This window comes from Chiloscyllium plagiosum, unplaced genomic scaffold (genome assembly GCF_037043375.1).
Source record: "Chiloscyllium plagiosum isolate Xiang-an unplaced genomic scaffold, Cpla_swu_hap1 HiC_scaffold_9, whole genome shotgun sequence".
Taxonomy (NCBI): Eukaryota; Metazoa; Chordata; class Chondrichthyes; order Orectolobiformes; family Hemiscylliidae; genus Chiloscyllium; species Chiloscyllium plagiosum.
The window spans coordinates 127,169,574-127,194,791 of NW_028270147.1; the positions used below are offsets into that span (position 1 = coordinate 127,169,574).

A 25,218-nucleotide genomic window follows, 5' to 3' on the forward strand; every position below is an offset into this window, starting at 1 on the left:
CCACCCCGCCGAAGCGCAACCCACCCATACTCCTACATTTACCCCTTACCTAACACTACGGGCAATTTAGCATGGCCAATTCACCTGACCTGCACATCTTTGGACTGTGGGAGGAAACCGGAGCACCCGGAGGAAACCCACGCAGACACGGGGAGAACGTGCAAACTCCACACAGTCAGTCACCTGAGGCAGGAATTGAACCCGGGTCTCTGGCGCTGTGAGGCAGCAGTGCTAACCACTGAGCCACCGTGCCGCCCGTTTAAAACCAAAAAATAAAATCAAGACTTATCATAATGAAGTAAGTGCAAGTATTTAAAATCCTCAATACCTCTGCCTTCCACTTCAGTCATGCAGATATAGTCCTCCTTACTCAGAGGGAGTATTCAGTGTCTGATATCAGCCATTGTTTCAACTCTCAGAGATAACATACACCAAACACATATCATTGCGCCACTAGATATACTTTTTAAAAAGGTAAATGTAGGTGTAAATACAAATACAAAATTGAATGTGCAAACTTCTTTGAATTCAAGTCTATGCTACAGTTTGGATAAATAAATGGGTTTGGGTTGTATATAAATAGGTAGGGAGAAAGATTGGCACTTCTGGTATCCACATCCTGCCAGTCGGCTGACGCCAGTAAGGATCGATATCCCAAACCAGCTACTTATTGAGGAAATTCTATGCCAGATGTCAAAACTCAATCAGAGAGAGGAGTTCAGAGGCTGAGGTGGATTCTCTTCTGCTCGGGGCATGAGGTTTGGTTTCCTTCTGGAGTCCACAAGTTGGCCGATGGCATGGCCCGTGTTAGGATAACATGAGTTTTAACTGTTGCCCGTGAATCTCATTCAGTACATTTATTGTGTCTTTTATCAGAGCTTCAAAAATATCATCTGCCAACTGCATCTTCACACAAAGCTCATCCTGATCATAATTCACCCATTGGGCTTCCTCCTCATAAAGCTCTTGAACCTGCCAGAAAAACAGAGGGGGTGTTATTGTTTTTATATCAAGATTTATTTGTTATAGCTCTTTACTTTCGTACCAAGCAGTGGTTGCCCTGAAATCACTCAGACTTCAGGCCTCCCACTTTCCTTGTGTCCAGGATCACACAAGTGGCCATTCCCACACAGCAGTGGAGCTTGGACAGGAGTTCTGGAGGGCTCACTGTGAGATCAATGGAGAGTCACTAGTTATTCTTGTACAAAACAATACCAAGGCTGGGAAGGTTAAGGACTGGCTACATAAATTAGGTCTGACCTGAATATTTCCAGCATTTTTTACTTTTATTGGATAAACGAGGCCTGCGTTCTCTTGAGTATTGATGACTAGGGGATGGATCGATAGAAGTGACTGAGATGATTAAACGATTTGACAGTGAAGGAAGTGAGAAACTAATTCCTTTAGTGAGGCATGCCAGAAATAGGGCATGCAGGAAAATAAGACTTAGGTTGGTTAGGGGGTGATGTGAAGAAGCCTTTTGTCACACCAACAATACTAAAATAATCGGATTCCCTCTGGCCTTAAAAACTATTGTGACTGTTACAGCATTTCAATATGAGTGTTGAGATATATTTGTAAGGTCAAGTAACAGTTAGGAGCAATTAGGAAATCAATATACAGAATTAAGATACAAATCAGCTATGATTAGGAGTACGAGAACAGACTGAAGGGTGCTGCTGGCTTAATCCTGTTCCTACCTGGTTTTGAATTTGATTCCAACGTCACAACTCCTCAAACCAGTGAGATCAATCACCAATGTTGCCAGTAACATAATAAACGAGTGGAGATGTTTTACTCAGCACCCACAACCAGAAAGGAATATCCACCACAAGGAAAGAGCTGGTGAGTGTAACTGAATTACACGTTGTAACTTTAGGCTGGCCCTTTGCCCTGGTGTAGCTGTAGCCTGACGGTATCTCTACTTGAGCTGATGCAGAGCAGAGACTTTCAACCCTTGCCTAATGGACACACACTATCAGCTGGAAGTGTTTGATCCAAAGAGGGAAAAAAAGCAATGATTTGATTTTTTTGGCATATCAAGCACCCAATTTTTTAAAACTTCAGTGTTGGGATGCATGTTGCCCCCCCATTTCTCCATGGAAAGATATTTTTCTTGAAGTGCTGCAGCCTACGTGTTGAAGGTCCTCCCACAGCACTACAAACTCAGAGATTCCAGGAGATTAAACATGTAAACATAAAAGGAAAGGTGATATCTGACCAAGTCAAGGTGGTGGTGTGGCCTGAAGATAACGGTGTTCTTACAGACCTGTTAAACTCATCAATCTGCTGACACATGTTGTGCTGTCACACACCAACACATGGGAAGGACTGGAAAGGTCTGCAAAAACTGCCTTCTAATTTTTCTATACTTTTGATTTTGGACTTAAATGGGAATAAAGCAATTTGAAAACCCAAGGATTGTTCAGGGATTGCTGGCACTTCACAGTAGCAAGTTCCCTGACATGCACTAAGTTCAAGCAGTATTAGATGGCTTTCAGACAAGCTGCAGCCAAGAGCTGTGTTTAATGGGATCTTCAGTCAATAGTAAGTAGCTAACTAGTCACTAGGCCACAGACAAATATCCTTTGGACAAAAACGGAGATTGGCTCCCAGGTAACTGATCAGCTGGGGCTGTATACAAATGAATTGAGAAATCACCAGATCTCCACAAGTTAAGGATCTGTCTCTGCAGTAAAAAGCTGAAGAAAACCAGCTTCTTTTCCCTTCAGCACTTGCTGTAATCTGTGGCTATTAATTAATAAGTTACAGACTTGTACACGTGTGAACTAGTCACCCTGTGCCTTCTGAAAACCAATGGAAGCATCTGGAGAAGGAAGATCAAGGAACAGCATTCTGATCAGCACAAGGATTATCTCAGGAAAAGCCACCAATAGGTAACATTGGAAGTATGTTCCCAGTCTTTCCCTTTATGCAAAACACCCAGTGCACTTTGTCCCTGTCTTTCTGTCTGTGTATGTGTAATGAGGAATGCATGTGGGAGGGGTTGTTAGTTTTAGTTAGTAGTTATATGCCAGTGGTTGGTAATTATTTGCATTTTTTGTAACAAAATGTAACTCTTGTTAAGCAAAGAACCCTGACCTGTACTTACTGTAAAACTGGGTCTAAAAGACAGGTAAGTGAGGAACCAAAAGAGAAAATGCTAGAAAATCTCAGCAGGTCTGGCAGCATCTGTAAGGAGAAAAAAGAGCTGACGTTTCAAGTCTAACTGACTTTTTTCTCTCGTTACAGATGCTGCCAGACCCGATGAGATTTTCCAGCATTTTCTCCTTTGGTTTCCGATTCCTGCATCTGCAGTAATTTGCTTTTATTAGGTAAGTAAGGAATTCAATATACTTCTGAATTTTTTTGAAACTTTTGTGGCAACTAATGAATAGCAGGTATTGAGTTTCAGCAAATTACTCCAGCGAGGGCCAAGTTTTCAATTCAGTCAGAAAGTTGAAGCATTTTCTGGACAAATGCAGGATAGCCAGACAGGTAAGCCAAAGACAGATAAAGCCTTTGTCATTTGAAATAATAGAAAATTCAGATGTACAATGAGGTGTTCATAATTGTGATGCAGTGGTACAATATAAAACTGAACAGTTCCTAAACTGAAGCACTTACCAAAATATGGTCCACCCGGTCACGTTGTTTGTTGCCAAATTTCTTCAACTTCTCCCAAGCCGTCTTCTGATGTTGCTCTTTGTTCAACCCAAATAACTTCAAAACTTCATTAGAAATGAAGATCTGTGAGTAGAAGCACAGGAGAAATGGCAGCTGTTGCACACACCCTAAGTACAGACCAAACCACCCCCAATCCATTAGCCTTCCCTAAAACTACTCAATGAAGACTTTGATGCTTCGACCTTCTAATTCTTCCCCCATTCTGAATTATGTAAAATTGGATGGAACTCAAAGCATGTTCAATGAAACAAAAATCTGTGACATGGTTTAAAACTTAATTATAATTGAAATGAATAACAGTAGTGAGATCCAAAAGCACAGACAATACTACTTAAGGTAACATGCGATGCTCCCAAATTGAGAGAAGGTTTGACATTTTCCCTTGCCTAAGACCTTGGCTGAGAAATGATTAATTATTCACTGATTGATTTACTGCATTTCATAGTTCAGCACTTTGCCTACAGCATCTTCGAAGAAACCTCTGCTTTGTCAAATTCCAAAAATGTTCTGCCTTTAATTGAATGTAGGCAGCTAACTAAAGATCAGCGCTGTGGGAAGTCTCACAATAAATATTGGGGCTGACATGGATTCATACAGCGCACCCAGCATTTCAAGAAGGTCAAATCATTCTCAATTTTACAGATGAGTGCTTCAAAGCTATATGACCTAACCACTGACCACTGCCTCACATGGCTCCAGGCAGGAAGATTTTGATAGGTTTCTCGGCTAACACTGTCAAAGGCAAGTAACATGCCCAGAAATGTTGGTGTGTGAAACAGCTCAGACTGAAGATACATTAGAGTCGAGTTATAAAGACAAAACAAAGGAAATGAACAGTCCCAAATTTGCTCTGTGAATGAAAAGCTGATTTACACATGCCTATTCTCAGTCCCTGGCAAAGTGCAACACTTCACAAACTGTGCTCAAAGGGAAGTCAGGCTAGACAATGAGCAGCTTGATGTTGACTTTCGACCGTGGTAAAAAGTTCACATTGCAGTGTTTCAAGTCTGAGTTACTGGGAGAAGTGATCCAGTGTACACTTCAATGTCAGTGCCACAGTAAAATAGAAGTTGCATTGTTGTAATAGTAAAGAACTTGGTCTGCGTGCTGGACAATACTTTGTAACCAATGCTCAAGTCACCCACCTTAACCTCAAATTGTCAAAAACAACTTGCAAACATATATAACTTTTCACACTTGGAGCATGTTGTTCCCAACCTTTGAAGTATAGCCACTAATTATAATATTGTCAAAAGCTGCAACAAACTTTCACACAGCAAGTTACCACAAATTAGAGAAATGCTTCAGTAAACGTTTAGTCATACAGACTCATGTCGTAGATTGACCAGGACCATGAGGGAGAACTCCACTCCTCTTCAAAGTAGCACTAAAAATCTTTTTTAAAAAACTCTTGCCTAATCAGATAAGAACAAAGGCCACATAAACAAAAACAATTTAAGCCACATTAAGTTGCATAAGATCTTAGAATACTTTGGTCATTTTTGGGAATCTCAACCTCATGCAAATTCTCAAGATATTATCAGGAAAAGAGGTACAAACATGATCACAGATTGAGAAGTTCAACCTTTAAGGCTTTCTTTATCTGAAAGTTATGGAATGACCCATGATTCTAAATTCTAGATTCCAGATCAAGATTCTAGAGAGTTTGAAGAAGGTGAATAATAATCAAATCTTGTATTATCAACCATTGGAAACAGCAATAGAAAGAATGAAACGATAGAGAAGAATTTGAAAAAAAGTACTGAGTGGCTGGAAGGGACACCATATATTATGTAAATAGAAACAGAATCTGCAGATTCTCAGACTGGGCAAAGTTATGACAGATGGGGTTTAATGGATAACAGTATGATGATGATGAGGATGATAAATTAATAATGGGAGAGTACAAACAGTGGAGGAGAAAGGGACTTTGGATTTTTAGGGAAGGGGCAAAATGGTAAATTGAACTCAATACAGTCATCAGGATCGAGATAATGTTTTTAACATGCTCTGTTATACATATCATCAATCAGAGCTGTAATGGAGCACTCTTTACCCATACCTTTCTTGCTTAACTAAGAAAAAATAATTTTGTTTTCAAATGCAAAATCTGGGTCTCACCTCACAATAAGCTCTTCTGCTGACACTCTCGTCATCCTTCCATTTATAATTCCCAAAGTCTGGGGGTATTTGCAAATCCCCCAGATCATGGCCAAGTTCCTGCCATTTGCACAGCTCCTCAGCCACTCCATGAACCAGTGTCTAAATCTCGACAGCATCTTCAGCAAAAGCAAAGTTAATTTCCCCTTGGATTTTTCTGGTCTGACGTAGTTTCTGTTGAACATCCACCCAATGGATGTTAACAGGTCTCGTTACAATCAAATTCAACTTGAACACTAACATTAGCGGATAAGAGATATATGCAAACCTGCATAACTCTTGGCGACACTTCTCACAACCTGTTCAACAACTTTAATCAAACCTGCTGTACCACTGACAAAGCCTCACGCAATGGACACGCTGACCACTTGGGGGGCCACAGTGTCACCAAACACATCAACTCCTCAGACCTGCAGTACCACCGTACATACCGGCTGATCACACAGCAGAACTATGTGGGCAGTCAGTAACGGTGAGCATGGTTAGAACCATATTGAGGAAAAAGCCAAAATGAGAAGCTAGAGACTAAAAGCTTGCAAAAGATGTGCATTTGAAGGACAGGAGAGGAATGGGATTTGGAAATAAATTCTGCCATCGGGCTACTATACATGGCCATGATTTAGGTTAACTCTGGAAGGGAAATGAAGACCACAAGAGGTTGAAGGATGATGTTAGACTAAAAGTCACAAAGAGAGACAGGGATTCATCATGAAGGGCTTTCTTAAATGTGCAAATTAGATTGGAGATGTTGAAAAATTGGGAGGCAAAGGTCAATTAAGGACAGTCTGATAATTTTCAGAATAAGCGCTCTTTCCAGATGTTTGGAAGTGCTCACATTCATGGAGTATAAGGACAGAAATCTGACCAGAAGAGGATGGAATGGTCAAGTCTCTGGGTGAGAGTTGTGGATGATGAGGCAGGAGGCATGTAACTTTACAGAGACAGGTTTGTGATGAGTAAATGCTGGGTTTACTCAACGCTGGAACATGCTGCTGAGATATAAAGGGTGTGGACCAGCTGAGGATAGCAAATGAGAGGCTGGAGTGGCAAAGGGACACAGCTGGAGAGTCAGAAACAGGCAAACCTGTTGGAGTTGACTTTCCTTTGTTGTATACTTCAGTGGTGTGCAATTTTTTCTGAAAAGCTGGTGACATTCTTTCTCCAATTTAGACAGGTGCAACATGACTGAAGTTACAGACCAATGAAATCAAACTTGCACAGGCATTCAGCTCTTACTGTTCAACTTCAGAGATTCCAAAGGAAACTGACAGAACGAGATGTTAACAGACAATCTACCACACCGATGCTGACTTAACTCTGGGCTGTCGGCCTCAATTACAGTGACAATACAGTAATAAGCCAAACGAGAGGGAAAACCTCCTGTGACAGAACTCATGTCGTCATCCCACCATGCAAGGTGGTGGAACTTGCAAAGAAAACTAGATTCTTCCGTGTTAACAAAGTGGCCACATAGTCTTGTGTAAACAACGTCCAAGCTCTCTCACTGATTACAACTTTTGCTGCTTCTCAACTCTGCAAGTGATACGCAACCACCAGCAGTGAAAGGAATTCAAATCTGAAACTTCAGCCTCCCTGAGAGGGTGAGTGGGAAACTATACTGGGCTATTGTGTCAAGGTACCATTGAGAAAGATGATAATTCCAACATCTGACCTATGCTGAATAAATGGATGACAGCAGATGGTTGGGAAACGTGATTTCCTTGAATGAATGAGACAGGCAAAATAAAAGGCCAGGTTTACACCTTGCTTCTTCTGCATTAATCCAGACTGATAACATTTACACATCAATACATCACCTCACACGTGCCATGACAATCAGCGATACCAAAGTGCACTTGAAAGTAGTCAGAACTACAGTAAATGCATTACTGTCTCGAAGAGAAAACAAACAAACAAGAAACAGAGGCTAACATTACCTTTCGATTTGGGAATCTTCTTCCTTGCCTCTCTCTTTCCCATGAGCTCCTTGTCCCAAGCAGCCAGAGCCTGATTTTCCATTTGCTGGATCGCAGCTTCCTCAGCACCGAGCCGCCGCTTCCACTCCAGCAGCTCCTCTGCATGCCGTCGCCGACGCATCAGTTTCTGCTCCCGTTTAGTGAGGAACCTGATGGACATGCAAGCAGGACGGGGGGGAGAGAAAGAAAGTGTCAGCTAGCTGCTGATATTCATTTCTAAAATCGGACATTAACCTGCAGCTCAAAATGTATAATTATTACTTTTTAAATTCAACACTGTTTGGGTTATAGTTTCACAACACAAACAAAATTCAGGGCAAGGTCTCCTTGTACACTTCACACATCCTAGAACATTGCAGCACTACTGCATGTAAATAGGCTCAGAGCAGTTAATCAACACATTCAAAAGGATTTCCTCCAAGTTTGCTGATGCAATATTAGTCAAAACCATCAACATCAATGTGCAATGCTGCTCTTCAAAAAAACTTCAGTCTGACACAGATTTCCCCACCCCACTGCAATTGGTAACCTGCCCCAGCCCAGGGATTGGTACTGGGACATTAGTGAACTGTGATCTCAAAGGAAGCGAGCAAACAAAATTCTGATAGCCTGGTCCTCACAAGTTTAGTCAGAGGTTTGAGACAAGTCAGATGCTATGCCTTCTTGCATTTAGCTCAATTGCATTTCCTATTTACAGTACAGTGTTTTGCAAAGTGTAAAGAATTATGTGTCTTTTTGCCATAGTGGGGGATTTTTATCCTAATTTATCACAGTTGCTGCCTCTCGCTCCCCAAGTCAAATTATTAGCATCTGTAACAAAACAAAGAACCGCAGATGCTGAACATCTGAACCAAAGAAACAAAGTGCTGGAGAAACTCAGCAGGTCTGATAGCATCTGTGAAGAGAAAGAAAGGTTATGTTTTAAGTTCACTAACTCTCTGTCTGAACGAACAACAGGTCACTGGACTTGAAACATATAACGTCTTTTTCTCTTCAGTGATGCTGCTGGACCTGAGTTTCGCCAGCACTGCATTTTCTATAAAACTTTATTTATAAAACAGAACAGAAAAATACTAATCTGCAAAAGTGAGTCAAAAGTGTAAACGTGAGCACAGTTTCCACACTTGAGTTACACAAGGATACCTCAGTTTAAAAACAAGATTTAACTCAAAGTAGCATTCCATCTCAAAATGAGCCAAGTTACACCTGTAATAAAGCTCACCCACCCAATTAGGCACTTCAGCACAACATCCTGCAGTGTTGGACACAGCCACCTTTATCAAAGAATGATCACATGTCACAAAATTGTCGGCCGAGAGCATGTCTCTTTAAAGGAGCTGAAAACAAACTCTCAATTTTTGCGAGGTTTTTTGATCATACCTAGTTGAACACTTAAATCTCAGAGAATAATCTTTGCTTTTTAAAAATGTTTGTGGGACACATCCCACATCTTGCTCAAGGTTCGGTTTGGTCTGATCCATAGAGACAAAGGACAAGCAAGCATCACACTTTCCATTTACTTCTACAAAGGGCTAGCATCACATTTCTTCAGGATTTAAAGAATTTTGGAAATTGTTTGTAAAATCAATGATCACATGAAAGAAGTGGACAATAAATGTATGCAATAAGAGTGAAGCCTGCGACAGCAGATTTTTCTTTGGAGGGCAGTGTGCCCGCTTTCCAAATTCTGGGAGCAGATACATTTATAAGCTATATTGGCGTACAGTCAAGTTTCTTACTGAACAGCGACAGGATTGGACAGAGTCGGCATGGATTTAATAGAGGGGAATCATATTTAGCAAATCTACTGAAATTCTGAGGATCTAATGAGTAGCATTGATAAGGGGCAACCAGTGGGTGTTACTTTGACTTCAGAATGCTTTTGATCAGGTCCCACATAAGAAATTAGCATATAATGTGAGAGATCGTGGGGGGAGTATATTTGCATGGACAGAGAGCTAGTTGGCAGACAGGAAACAAAGAGCTGGAATAAACAGGCCATTTTCTGAGTGGCAGCCAGTGACCAGTGAGGTACCGCAGGGATCAGTGGTTCAAACCCAGTTATTCACAATATATACAAATGATTTAGATGAGGGAACTATTACTATTTCTAAGTTTGTGGGTGACACAAAGCTGGGTGGAAGGGGAAACTGTGAGGAGGATGCAGAGATGCTTCAAGTGTGATTTACAAAGTTGAGTGATTGGGAAAATGCATGGCAGATGAAAGATAATTTTGATAAATGTGAGAGTTTTGGTTGCAAAAACAGACAGCGAGATTATCTGAATAGATTAGGAAAGGAAGAGTTACAACAAAGGGTGTCTTTGTCCACCAGTCACTGAGAGTAAGCATGCAGGTGCAGCAGGTGGTGAAGGCAAATGGTATGTTGGCCTTCATGGTGGGGTAGGCCAGAACCAGTGGTCATAGTCTAAAGGATATAGGTTAGGCTATTCAGAACTGAGATAAGGAGAAATTTCTTCATACAGTGTTGAACCAACAAAATTCTCTGCCACAAAATGTATTTCAGGACAAAACATTGAATATTTTCAAGGGTTAGATATAGTTCTTAGGGCTAAAGAGATCAAATGGTATGGGAAGAAATTGGGACTAGGGTATGGAGTTGGATGATCAGTCATGATCATACTGAATGACAGAGCAGGCTCAAGGGGCTTATTATTATCTTGCTTTTCATGTTACTAACAGCAAAAATATACAAATACTTCTAAAACATGTTAATTGCTTATCTGGATCACAAAAGAAAAAGCTTATTCTTTTTTACAGCCTCTTTAAAGGTTTACACAAGCATAATTATTACAAAGTTCCAGTGGTATTTGATTCACCCTGGGAGAACGTGCTAGTTTATATTAGCTTTCCAATATTACAACATTCACACAACAAACATAATTCACACTTCAAATTCTGCAATATTTTTCAACGATTTCACTAATTCTGGGTGAATTTCTTTTAGAAATGAAGTACAGCCGACATGTAATCTAAACGTTCACATCACATTGTATAAGACAAAGACATCTTCAATTAAACTGGATTATCACAAAATACTATTCCATTGCTGCAAAATGACAAAACCTTTTCCTCTCTCATGATTATTTAATGAATAAATATTCAGTTAGATGCAGCATTCTAACGAAAATACTATTTAGAACAGGAAAAGTTTATAGCACAGCCTCTGCAGATTGTGTACACAGCTGCACTGTACCAAGGGGTATATTTGTGTTACTTGCTTTCATTGAAGATAGTTTCAAGGAATAAGAATAGTGCCAAAGAAACCAGCATTTGTTCTCGTTCCCAATTGCCCTTCAGTGGTGGTATGCTGCCCTCTTGAAGTACACCCACAGTGCTGTCAGGATGTGTTCCAGGTTTAGTGATATAATTCCAATTCAAAATGTTATGCAGCTTGGAAGGGATTTGGGAGGTGGTAGCATTAGTGAGGGAGCAGTAGCTACCATTGTCTTTAGATGGCACAGAACATGGGTTTGGACGGTGCTGTAAAAACAGCCTTGGTTAGTTGCTGTAGTGCATCTCATATCTGGTACACACTGCTGCAAATGTGTGCCATTGAGGAGGAAATCAATGGTTGGAGTGTCAACCAAGTGGGCTGCTTTGCTCAGGACAATGTCAAGCATTTTCCTTGCTATTGGAGCAGTACTCATGCAAGCACATGGAGAGTATTCCATCACTCTCCCAAAAAGTGCCTCTCAGGCTTTGGTCAGTTAATCATCGCAGAACACCCAGCTGTTGAGCTGCTCTTGCAGCCAGAGTATTTATGTGGCTGATCCAGTTAAGATCCCAGGTAAGTTACCCTGCCATCAATGCCAAGCCCTTTTCTCTTGAAAACTGAACAGGAAGAAGATGGTATATTAATCCCATAACAGATCCTGTACGGTAGAAATACCAACAGTCAACTTGCAAAAACACTGATCCAAAGCAAAAAGAGGGAGATGTGATTATCTTTTCTGTGGGAGTCCACGAAGGAGCTGCAGAAAAGTATTAAAGTAACAAACTTAATTTTGAATGCAGTTTAAAACAAAATAAAAAAGGGGAAATCAAGTAGCTCTGAAGCAAGATTAAATTCAAATTAGAAATCAATACAGAATTCCTGCCACTGCTAAACTCATCCAAAATGCTCCTGAGTCTGTCCAGTTGCTACTAAATGCAGCCCTGAGCCCTGAATATTATTTCTTATTGGTACTTTCAATTTTAAACAAAGATTTGAGATCTGACAGCACTATTAAACTGACAGGCATTTTAACAAAAGTAGCTGCATGTAGTTGGAGATACTCATGTCGACTGTGATAGTTACATGCCAATCAAGTTTTCACATCCATAAGACAACCTCATATGTTCACCAAAGACACATTTGCACTCTTAAAGGGGCACTGCCATCTGAAAGTTCAAGCTTACATTTCAAATTTCAGATTTCTTAAAGCTACATTTATCAAGATGAGTGGGCTGCTAACTCTGCCAGACTATTTGCGAAAGTCCAATTCAACGTTAAACAGGGTATTGTATCCTGTTAGCGTGAGCAGCTCAAGATTGTTTATGTAACTTCAACTTCTTGCTTTCACAGTAATACCCCTTTAAAAGCACGTTCCAGATTAATTATAAAGTCTGCAGTATATTGCCAACTAGCAGCTTGCTGCATCTATGTGAAGCCACAACTAAGCCAAAGGAATGCACATTTCACTACACAATTCCTTTCCCTTGACCCTCCACCGACCCCCACATCATCCACATGCATGTGATGAAACAGAGCATGCTCGATCAGTGAGAAGCAGAAGTTGCACAGTACCTGACCAGCTGGTTGCTGATGTACAGCTGGAATTTGGGATGTACGTTGGGAAAACAGACACTGAGAGAAGCCCAGTGATGAGACGTAAAGACAGAGAAGTAGTGGTGACAGGAGAGCAATGTTTACAACAAAAGGAGCAAAACAAGAAAAACAAAACAGCTGAGTATCATCCCAAAATTGCTTTATCTTTAGATACTCAAGAAAAACTCACATTATTAAGGAGAAATTACAAATATTCCATCAAAACATTTGTAGCCAACCTCGCGACACCTCTACCTCAACACAACCCCTTCTGCTCGGATTCATTAACTTCAAATGGCAACAGAGCTCATCAAATCCAACCCCAGCTCCATTTCTCTTTCTGACTTAGATAGTGGAGAATGTCAAGCACTGCCTTCCCAACAGTCCAACCACAGCTTACAAACCCTTGTTTAATGTTGTAATTATTGCTGCCTGCACCACCAACTCTGGCAGCTCATTCCAGACATGTGTGAAAAAAATTGCCCTGAGGTAACTTTTAAATGTTTCCTTTCTTACCGATGCTCTCTAGTTTTTGACTCCACTATCCTGGGAAAAAGATCACGGATATTCACCCTATCCATGCCCCTCATGATTTTATAAACTTTTAAAGTTACCCTTCAGCCTCTCCCTATAGCTCAAACCTTCAACCCTAGCAACATCCTTGTAAATCTTTTCTGAATCCTTTCAAGTTTCACAACACACCAGCACTGAATGCATTATTCCAAAAGTGGCCTCCTGTACAATCATAACAGGACAGCCCAACTCTTATACTCAATGCACTGACCAATAAAGGCAAGCACACCAAACGGTTTCTTCACGACCCTGTCTGACTGAAACTCCGTCTTCAAGGAACAAGGAACCTGCACCCCAAGGTCTCCTTGATCAGCAACACTGCCCAGGGCCTTCCCATTAAGTCCTACCCTGATTTGCCTTACCAAAATGCAGTACCTCACATTTATTTAAATTAATTAGATCAGAAAAAAACATCAGTAGTCTAGCACATCATCCCTATCTAATTATTTATTCAATATGCTAAACCTGAATCAAACCTTGCTTAAACAACACTTGGATACTGTGTGCAGGCTGATCATCATACTATAAATAGAAAAAGGGGAAACTGAAGTGGGTACACAGACAAGATTGACAAGGTTGGTCACAGAAATGTGTGGGTTCACATGTCAGGAAAGGGTTCACAAGCTACATCTCTTTTCTCTGAAAGAAGGCCAAACAGGGACATAATAGAGGTCTTTCAAATGTTGAGAGGGTTCAGCAGACTGGATACAGACAGAATGTTTCCTTTCACAGGGAAGAACATACCTTGAGGCCACAAAGTAGTCACCAAGAAATCCATCAGGGAGATATGGAAGTTCTGCAGAATTGGATTACAGCAATGAAGACTGTACAGGGAGTGGTTGAATCAAATATCATACGGGTGTTTAAGGGGAAGATAGACAAGATTAGAGGGAGAAAGGAATAGAGGGTCAGGGTAATAGATGAGCAAAGGTGACAGGAGTCTCAAGTGGAGCAGTAACACTGATGTGAACTGATTGGAACAAATCATAGAATCCCTCAGTGTGGAAACAGGCCATTTAGCCCATTGAGTCCATAATGACCCTTCGAACAGCATCCCACCCAGGCTCACTCCCCTACGCTATTAGTGTAACTCTGCATTTCCCATGGCTAATTCACCTAGCCTGCATATCGCTGGGCACTATGGGCAATTTAGCATGGCCAATCCACCTAACATGTATATTTGTGGACCGCGGGAGGAAACCCATGCAGACACGGGGAGAATGTGCCAACTCCACACAGTCACCTGAAGTTAGAATCAAACCCGGGTTCCTGGCACTGTAAGGCAGCAGGCTCGCCATTGAGCCATGGTACTGCCCTAGTAAGACCTGTTTGCATCCTCTGTAGTGTACTCAATTGCCTTCATAGGATAAAAAAGCTTACACAATGATGTCAAGCTGATAATTCCACCAGGAAAAACAATTCCTGCAACATTTGCATGTACCTCCAGTTTCCCAACACACTCCACTGAAAGGCAAAGCAAGCTTTGCACTAGTGAAAGTTTTTACATTGCAATCCCATTCTGAGACTGTTGCACCAGGGCAATGGGTGTCAGTAAAGAAGATGAGGGTAAGAAGAAAACTCCACTACTTGGAGAGCAGTAGCAGTGAGGCCATATTTATGTTTTGCTGCCCCAGTCACAGGGTCAAACATGACAATACCTCAGGGGGGATAATTAGAAACACCATATGCAGCAAACACACTGTCTTTGAAAAACAGAGTTAAATGGACTTCATATATTTTTCTCTGCTCAGAGCCACTCTGTCTCTCTCTTTCTCACCCTCTCTATAACATCACCAGCTGACAAATGAGATGCTTAGGCTTGCCAGCCTTTCACAGCAATATGCCTTATAAGGAGCCATAAGAGATATTACTTTTCATCCATCTGACTGCGCATCTTCTTCAGTTTTTGCATGATGCTGCTGGTCTCACTGCCTGAAGTTGAAACAGAGGAGGGACTCCACGTCTCCGTATCTGTTTGTAGGGGACTGGAAGCGGGGCTCATTTTGGGAACATTCTCCACTCCTGGTTGTTCTGCATCCCGCTGCTCCTGTCGAGTTGGAACCTGAGAGATATCAAGATGGACGCATGGAAAGTTAAAAGGAAACAGCTCCAGAATTAGTAGCAGTGAAACACAGATGAGATTCAAAGACAGGTTTCTGCAACTAAGCAACATCATTTCCTTTCAGGCAGGCAGAGCGTTTCATTAGTTTTGAATTAATTGAGCTTTGAATTAATTGAACATTTTAAAAGTGAGTCTGATTTTTTTGTTTCTTGGGAACGTTTATTCAGGGAAACAGATTAAGGGAGGGAGATGTAAATCAATTATAATAGAAGTAAGTGCAAACAGATGAGTGGTTCAACAACCTAGTCCCATTCCTATGCACATGATCAAGTGCAAAAATGTTTTGACACCTTTGTAGGATATGCTGATAACAGGTCGGAACCAGATTGCAGGGAGCGAAAGAACAGAAGCACAGATACATTGGGCTGAAAGCTCCATTTCTTGTGTTGTCCTTCTACAGAATGCAGAACAAAACACGATATCGATGAATACAAAGGATGGTATTCTCGGCAGCAGCAGGTATTCCTGCATATACAGCTTTAGGTTGCAGAGATTTGGCCTCGACACAAGGGAACATGTGAACATGTTATCAACTTAATAAAAGTACCGAGGCTTAAGTTGATGTTTCTCAGTGGCAGACAAACCATTCTTACATCTTTTCTGTAAAATATTAAAAGTTTTATTTATATTGTAATGATAATATAGAACAGAAACCTGGCTGATAGCAAGTTTGGATTGAAAGTGATCACCCATCATTCATGCTGCTGAGTAAGTAATTCCTTACTTTAATAGTAACCTTGCATTGAACAGTTCAGGAGTTTGCAAATGGTGCGATACTAACCAACTTGCTCTCCCCAGCGGATTTGAGTCTCTCCTGAATTTTGGTGGTGGTTTGGAGCATATGTTGAACCTCCTCCTGCTGTTTCAGAATCAGCTGCCTCGCCCTGTGAGCAGCCTTGTTGGCTTCTTGAAGATGCCTGATTCCAGCCTGTGATGAAATTGTATACAATGTATTACCATGTTAGAGACCAATCAAACCCGTCTTTACGTCGTCAATAAATTTATTTTGACGACAGAGTACAGACAAAAATGAAGTCAGGGCACACAACTCCATAACCCATTAAGTTCTAAGTAGCACAGTTTCCAAGTGGCACTGTGCAACGTTTACAACTTATAATGCTTGTTCTTGATGAAAACTTTGTGGGTTTTTTCGACAAAATGTATTGTCAACACGAACTCAGACAGTCAAGTACTCCAGGTGGAAAATTATCATGAAAGAGTTACTCACATTCTTTTTCAACAGCTGATGCCTTACTTTGAGTGAGCATTTCTGATTTTATTTCAGGAGGTTGCTTCCAGGTCTGTGGTGAGTTAACCTGAGTTCTCAAACCTGAAAACTGTCCTCAGCAGCCAAGTACTTTGCAGAAGAGAAAGATGATGAACAGGCAGATTTCCGCTTTCGAGAATTGCGTATTAGCTCTTGCTGCTGGGCAAGTTGGAAAGTGTGCCTGGGCTGAGTGAATACAGAATCTGGCAAATCTGTAGTGGGTCCAACAGCAATAACATAACATTCCAATTCTGCGTGACACTGCCTGACACTGCGTGATTGGCAAAACCTATGCCAACAAAAATCAGCAACTTGTTGAGACCATCACTATATTTTTCTCAATTTTGGTTTGGAACTGTGAGCTGAAGTTGAGAATTACACTTTGAAAAGCAACTTGTTTTAAAACAAAAAAAGGGGAGCTCAAAGATAGATGTCTGCTGGCCTGGGAAGACGATGTAGATTAATTACTGGTCTAAGAACACTCCAGATATTTCAGCACCAGGGTGCTGCTGTGCTCAGAGACAATTTGGATGTTAAGTTGAACAATCTAGGAAGGACTGCTAACAGCGAATGTTGAAAAGAGGCAGAAAACAAAATGAATTGGCTCTGACTGGGTTTTGGGCAGGAGGCAGGTTTGGTTTGGACTTCTTCTGGACTGGCTGTTCTTGGTTGCTCTCTTTAGTTATTTTCCAGTGATTGATTTGGTGAAAGTTCTGAGAAACAATTCTCAGACTGTAAAAAAATAAGTTAAATCTCTAGAAATCTGCGGAAGCCAAGTTGTGAGCAAAGTTTTGGAAAGGGTTACAAGAGATAGGATTTATAATAATCTAGAAAGGAATAACTTGATTAGGGATAATCAACACTGTTTTCTGAAGGGTAGGTCATGCTTCACAAACCTTACTGAGTTCTTTGAGAAGGTGACCAAACAGGTGGATAAGGGTTGATGTGGTGTATATGAATTTCAGTAAAGTGTTTGCTAAGGTTCCCCAAGGTGGGCTATTGCACAAAAGACAGAGGCATGTGACTGCGGATGATTTAGCGGTTTGGATCAGAAATTGGCTAGCTGTCAGATGACAGACTTGGTGGTTGATGGGAAATGTTCATCCTGGAGTTCAGTTACCAGAGGTGTACTGCAAGGATCAGTTTGGGACCACTGCTGCTTCTCATTTTTATAATTCTCCTAGATGAGGGCAGAGAAGGATGCGTTAGTAAATTTGTGGATGACATTAAAGTCGGTGGAGTGCAGAAGGATAGCACGAGGGGACGTAGCTGTAAATTGAGGGGTGATGGAGGACAGATGTCAGATGTAGATTCTTTACTCAGCGTGGTAGGGCTGTGGAACACACTGCCTGCAATAGTAGTGGACTCACCAACTTTAAGGGCATTTAAATGGTCATTGGATAAACATATGGATGATAATGGAATAGAGTAGGTTAGATGGGCTTTAGTTTGGTTTCACAGGTTGGCGTGACATCGAGGGCTAAAGGGCCTGTACTGCACTGTAATGTTCCATGTAAGTAGGGTAAATGTTCAAAGCAGATTGAGCTTACATTGTACATATTAATTTCGTTTCCTTGTAATTCATCTGCATTCTGTTAAAGTTGCATGTTTTGTTTAAGTTCTAACCTTGTTGTCCAAGATCTGTTATTGCTAAAGTCAAGGTCAGAACAATTGAGCAATTTTGAGCGTTAGTTAATATCTCAATTTCACTGTGTTCCAACTCATGGTAGTGACGTAATTTGGCTTGGCTTGCAATCTCTGTCTCAAACTTCAAATGTACAATTCATGAAGAAAACAGGACAAAGTGAAAACCATAAAGATGGCTTTAGGACAAAGTCAGATGCAACAAAGAGACAGGACAATGTTTTAACCAGGATCATGGCAGCAGCTCACCAGCTTTTCCAACGCAATTAGGAATCCAAACTAAGTGATCTCCTAATCAGCAATACCATGCCTTGTAAGCAGTTTTAAAAAAAAGTACAAGGGCAAGGGGAAAGCAAGGGTGAAAAGTAAAACATTTAAATGGCAATAAATGATGCATCCTTTCAATTAATGTCATAAATTGAAGACAAATCAAGGGTACTTGACAACCAACGAGAGCTGGAATCTGTTCATTTGTATGTGTGAGAACTCATCCATTGCAATAACAGCAGGCAGCTAATTTCTTTCACATGGAGGGATAAGGGGGGGGAAAATCAACAAATTCAAAATACAACAAGCAGCATTAAAAGTATTGCAGCCTCATTGTACAATCGTTCTTCTCAAGGTTTGATTATTAATTCTCCCCTTAATGTGCACTATTGAGGATAATCATAGCAAAGCATTGCCAGTAGGAGAACTGCATTCAGAAACACCATGGCATGGAAATCTGTCCCTAGGCCGAGCATATACATTATATTCAGCAGCATTTGTTGTTGGCATTTCAAGGAAAAACGATATCACCATTAAAAAAAGGTTTGCAACCTTCGGAACCTTGGGGAAATATGCTCATTCATGAAGTATTAGTGGATAGCCCGACATTTTCCCTGGCATTCAGTGGGTCATACCTGTTCCTGCTGCAACCTGAGCAGAAGCCCACGTTGTCTCCTACGGATGGATGGCATCTTATCATCTTCTCCCTTGTCTCGAAGGCGTCTGGTTAGAGAACATGGCAAAGTCACATGAACATAGAACATAGAACATTACAGCACACTACAGGCTCTTTGGCCCTCCATGTTGTGCCGGCCTGTAGAACCAATCTGAAGCCTATCTATCCTACATGATTCCATTATCATGCATATGTTTATCCAATGACCATTTAATTGCCTTTAAAGTTGATGAGTCCACTACTGTTGCAGACAGTGCGTTCCACACCCCTACCACTCTGACTAAAGAAATTACCTCTAACATCTGTTCTATATCTATCACCCCCGCAATTTAAAGCTATGTCCCCTTGTGCTAGCCATCACCATCTGGGGAAAAAGGCTCTCTCTGTCCACTATATCTAACCCTCTGATTATCTTATATGTCTCAATTAAATCACCTCTCAACCTTCTTCTCTCTCATGAAAACTGCCGTAAGTCCCTCAGCCTTTCCTCATAAGACCTTCCCTCCATACCAGCTAACATCCTTGTACATCTCTTCTGCACCCTTTCCAAAGCTTCCACATCCTTTCTCTAATGCAGTGACCAGAACTGTACACAATACTCCAAGTGTGGCCGCACCAGAGTTTTGTCCAGCTGCAATATGACCTTGTGGTTCTGAAACTCAATCCCCCTACCAATAAAAGCTAACACACCATATGCCTTCCTAACAACCCTATCAACCTGGGTGGCAACTTTCAGAGATCTAAACATGGACACTGAGATCTCTCTGCTCATCTCCACTACCAAGGATCTTACCATTAGCCCAGTACTCCTTATTCCTGTTGCTCCTTCTTAACTGAATCGCTTCACACTTTTCTGCATTAAACTTCATTTGCCACCTCTCAGCCCAGCTCTGCAGCTTATCTATATCCCTCTGTAACCTGCAACACCCTTCAGCACTATACACAACTCCACTGACCTTCGTTTCATCTACAAATCTACTCACCCATCCTTCTATGCCCTGATCCGGGTCATTTACAAAACTGACAAACAGCAGTGCACCCAAAACAGATCCTTGCGGTACATTACTCGTTATTGAGCTCCAGGATGAACATTTCCCATCAGCTACCACACTCTGACTTCTTTCAGCTAGCCAATTTCAGATCCAAACAGCTAAATCACCCTCAATCTCATGCCTCTGTATTTTGTGCAATAGCCTACAATGGGAAATTTATCAAATGCCTGACTGAAATCCATATACACCACATCAATTGCTTTACCCTCATCTATCTGTTTGGTCACTTTCTCAAAGGAACTCAATAAGGTGTGTGAGACATGACCTACCCTTCACAAAACTGTGTTGACTATCCCTAATCAATTTATTCCTTTCTAGATGATTATAAATCCTATCTCTTTTAAACTTTTCCAACATTTTACCCACAACCGAATAAGGTTTACTCATCTATAATACTAGGGTTGTTTGTATTCCCCTTCTTGAAAAGGGGGACGACATTTGTTATCCTCCAGTCTTCTGGCACTATTCCTGTAGACAATGACAACATAAAGACCAAAGCTCAAGGTTCTGCAATCTCCTCCCTGGCTTCCCAGAGAATCCTCGGATTAATCCCATCCAGCCCAGGGGATTTATCTGTTTTCACACTTTCCCGAATAGCTAACACCTCCTTGTTAAAATCAATCCCGTCTAGTCTAGTAGCCTGTATCGCAGTATTCTCCTTGACAACACTGTCTTTTTCCAGTGTGAATACTAAAAAAAAATATCCATTTAGTGCTTCCCCACCTCCTCGGACTCCATGCACAACTTCCCACAACTATCCTTGATTGGCCCTGATCTTTCTCGTCATTCTTCTCTTCCTGATATACTTATGGAAAGCTTTATGGTTTTCCTTGATCCTATCTGCCAGTGATTTCTCATGTCCCCTCCTGGCTCTTCTTAGCTCTCTCCTTAGGTCTTTCCTTGCTAACTTGTAACTCTCAAGTGCCATAACTGAACTTCACATCTCATCGTAACATAAGTCCTTTCTTCGTCTTGACAAGAGATTCAATTTCTTTAGTAAACCACGGCTCCCAACACATGGTATAATAATGCTCGAATTTACAGACAAACTTGGATAAATCTGCCCAAGTAGATCACACAGTTTCACCACTGCTGAATTCGCAACGAAACCAGAAAGAGAATGATCAGGGTTTAAGATTTTGTTAAACAGCAAATTCTTCTTAATATTTTATAACTTTAATGCCCTCCATGCTTGTCATACTCGATTTGGAGAAAATTTATCTCCACAAGATATTGTTTATGCTCACAAAATTAAAAAGGGTATTTTAAAAGTTACTCTGGAAATAAAAGGTTGGTGTCAGTAAAAGTGTCCACAAAGATGTTGAGCAGCCATAAAAACCCAACTAATTCATGGAGGGACTTTGAAGAAGGAAATCTTCTGCCCACAGCTAGTATGGCATATGTGACTACAGTGTTACGGCAGCATGGATGGCATGCACACCATACCTACCAAGCATTGACCATCTCTTGCAATCCTTTTGATATGAAGTGGTATTATCATCACTGCTTCCCTCACAATTCACATTAGAGTTACCCTCGACCTGAAACTGAACCTGATCAGCTAAACAATACTGTGTCAACAAAACCAGGTCAGAAGCTGAAAATTCTTCACTAAGTAACTTACTTCCTGTCTCCCCAGTACATGCCCAAGAAACATAACATCAAATAGAATGTAGCAACCTGCTTGATCAGCATCATATTCACCAATCTATACATTCACGCCCTTCACCAATAAACAGTGAGAGCTATGTGCACTATATGATGCACTGCAGGAACTCACTCAATTCTTTTAATAGCATCTTCAAAGCCTGCAACGTCTACCACCTAAAATGACACAGACAGTAGATAACATGGTAACACCATTACTTGTAAATTCCTCTCCAAGCCACACAACATCCTGACTTAGCAATATACCATTCCTTCACTGCTCTCGGATCAAAATCCCAGGTACTCCTTTCCTGTCAGCATTGTGGTTGTACCTGTAGAAGGTGAACTGCAGATGTTTGAGGAAATGGCTCACTATCACCTTCCCAAGTGCAATGAAGGATGGACAACAATACTAACAATACTGGCCTTACCAGCAGCGAAGAAATCCATTGAAATAATTTGTTTAAAATCCTGACCCGTGGATTAGGACAACAGTCTTGCATCAATCTGTTCCAGAGCCCTGAACTCCAAACCTAACAGCACTTGCGAGTTGATATGTTTATATTGACCAAGCAGACTGCAGTGGCTCAAGGCAGCTCACCACCATGACCATTTCGAGAATGAGGGATAGTAAATAAATACCAGCATTACCGGAAACATCCCAAATTCAAAGAACAAACTTAAAAATTTTAAAAAAAAAAATCAAAATTGCCTTTATTCTACTCAATCCAAACAGTGAAAAGGGGAAAGATGATGTGAATACCTAGTTTCTGCACAACAGCCTCACTGCAATGAAAAAAGACACCAGCTTTCTCCCTTCTCCGGAAAGGATTACTAGAAGTATCTGCACATTCTTCTATTGCATTTTTGAAAGGCTATTCAGCTTAACATCACTGCATAGGTCAGCTACTCACTTTTTCTGGTGCTCCAACCAGGCCAGCTCTGCTTTGGTCTTCTCCTTCAAGGCTTGTTCTCTCAGCTTGAGGAGTGATACCTGGTGCTGTGCACGCATCTCCTCCCCCTCCATGTATTGTCGCACCATCGCCATGGTGAATTGAGAGAAACTGTCTTGTCCCCCAGAGAAGGGCAGGCTCAAATCATGCTGAATAGCGAAAGATAGGAGAACAAACAGTACAGAGTGAGGTGATCTGCTTCCCCTGACCCAAGCAAAACTTGCCCCATAATCCACGAAAACTCAGGACTGAGTGCAGACAACAACAACAATTAAAAGGAGTTGGAGTATCATCAGACATGCCAATCATGCTGCATCACAAGTGATCCCATCAAACTATCCCAATATTTATCAGGATGAGTAAATGCGGACTGTCTCATTTCATCATCTGTAAAACATATTAAGACTGGCAAAGTCCCTCATACTGATAATTTTATGGTCAGGACTCCAGTTACTAATTTGCTGCCAGGTTCTGATAAATAACCAAAAACAGAATAGGAGTTGCACATGCAGAGAATAAGGGTGTCATGGTTACATCAACATTAACCAGGAGGTGGCTATTTAGCTTCTTGAGCCTATTCCACCATTCACCCAAATCATGGTAATCTTCAACATCATGACAAATCCCTGTCTTTGTCCCATAATCCTTCAGCATTTTGGTTAAAAATCTACCAATCTCAGATTTAAAGTTTGTAACTGATTTCAAATCAATCACTGTTTGTGGAAGTGAATTTCAAACTTCATCCATTTCCATGTGCAAAAGTGTTCCACAATATCAATGTTCTGACTCCACCATTTTGTCTATTTAATCTCTCTTCTTAAATTAAGCCTCAGAACCCAAGTATCACTGCAGTAAGTCTACATTGCACTTCCACTAAGAGTGATACTCTTCTTAAGCCATGGTGCCCAGCCCTGATGGCTTAGTCTGACCAGGTTTTGAACTGCTGAAGCATGACTTCTAATCCTTTGATTTTGAGTCTTCTTTGGACATAAATGTCAACATTCCACTGGCCCCTTGATCACATTTCTGAGCCTGTTTGTGACATTTTCATGAACTGTATACAGCTGGATCACACCCTTCAAGTTTCTTTAAACTCCACTGTCTCTCAATTTTCACAATCAAGAAATATCCTAGTTTGATCCAACCTCTCACTTGCTGACACAAACTTTTTCATTTATTTAAACTATCAAGATTGCTTTCTGATTTTATGCTTCCATCTACCTACACTCGAGATTGCCTCTAATCTGTAGAGTGGCCCCAAATTTTGAATGTGGTTTTCCTTTCATTGTGAATACTGAATAGTTAGGGCTCCAACATAGATCCATGCAAGATATCACTAACCATATCCTTCCAATTAGAATATCTCTTATTATCTGCACAAATGTCTCTTGTTCAAATCAAATTCCTCTGCAAGCACCACTTGTCTTTTGCATCTTGTTACCACCTTTAATGGACAGTAGAAAGTTGTAAATTCAGTCAAATTTAGCTTGTGTTTACCTGACTAGGTGAGCAAGGAATCCCCGTAAATATTAATCTCTGTCTTCACTGCATGGTAACTCGATCACAAAGATTAACAATGTAAAAGATTAATTCCTCTTCAAGATTTATAAACTGTGGGCACATTGTTAGCGAGTGGTACTTATCATTTAAAAAAACAGCCCTTGCCCAACACTTGCCTTACACTCATTGCCCCAGCTGCTCCTCATCCTCTACATCTGAATCTCATGGCAAGATACCTAGAACATGGAAAGTAGCAACTATTCCAAGCACTGAGATCCCACTGATTGGCACCACCACTCACCCTTGGCTAACCCATGGGAGAACTCACTTTTACAGCTACTGAAGCCGATTGATCCTGCAGTATGTCTTCATCAGAATCATCCTGCTGGCTGCGTTTCTTCCCCATTTTAAAGCAGCGATGGCTCTTTGATGGCAGAAGGGGATGGAAGGATTTCTCTTCAGTGTCATCTTCAGTCATTGAGTCATCGGACTTAAGGGAGTACTCAATGGCAACAGAAACAGAATCTGGAGAGACAATAAATGATTGACATTGTTCTTTGTTATTTTCCATTGCTCACTGAAAGATTTAGAACTGGAACATGAAGTTAAAGGCTAAGCTAGAATCCTTGGATTAGTTATCTGCCCAAGGAGCAGAGTTGGGTTGCAATTATCGATTCAACACAACTGTTATGTTGAATCACACATTGTTTAAGGGGACATGTGGAAGTTTCCTTATGCATAACCACAGATCCAAGGGGAACACAAGAAAGTTGGATTGAATAGCTTAAGCACATGACTGAATAAAGGGAACTTGAAATAAATCAGTGCAAGACATGTTACTATTTGACCTACATATCCTTTGGGT

The 25,218-nt window shown here is 41.0% G+C and overlaps 1 pseudogene; it reads right to left on the reverse strand.

Annotated features, from left to right (window-relative positions):
• Positions 1–25,218, reverse strand: part of LOC122552870 (uncharacterized) — a 1,138,103-nt pseudogene that overhangs the window by 1,099,574 nt on the left and 13,311 nt on the right.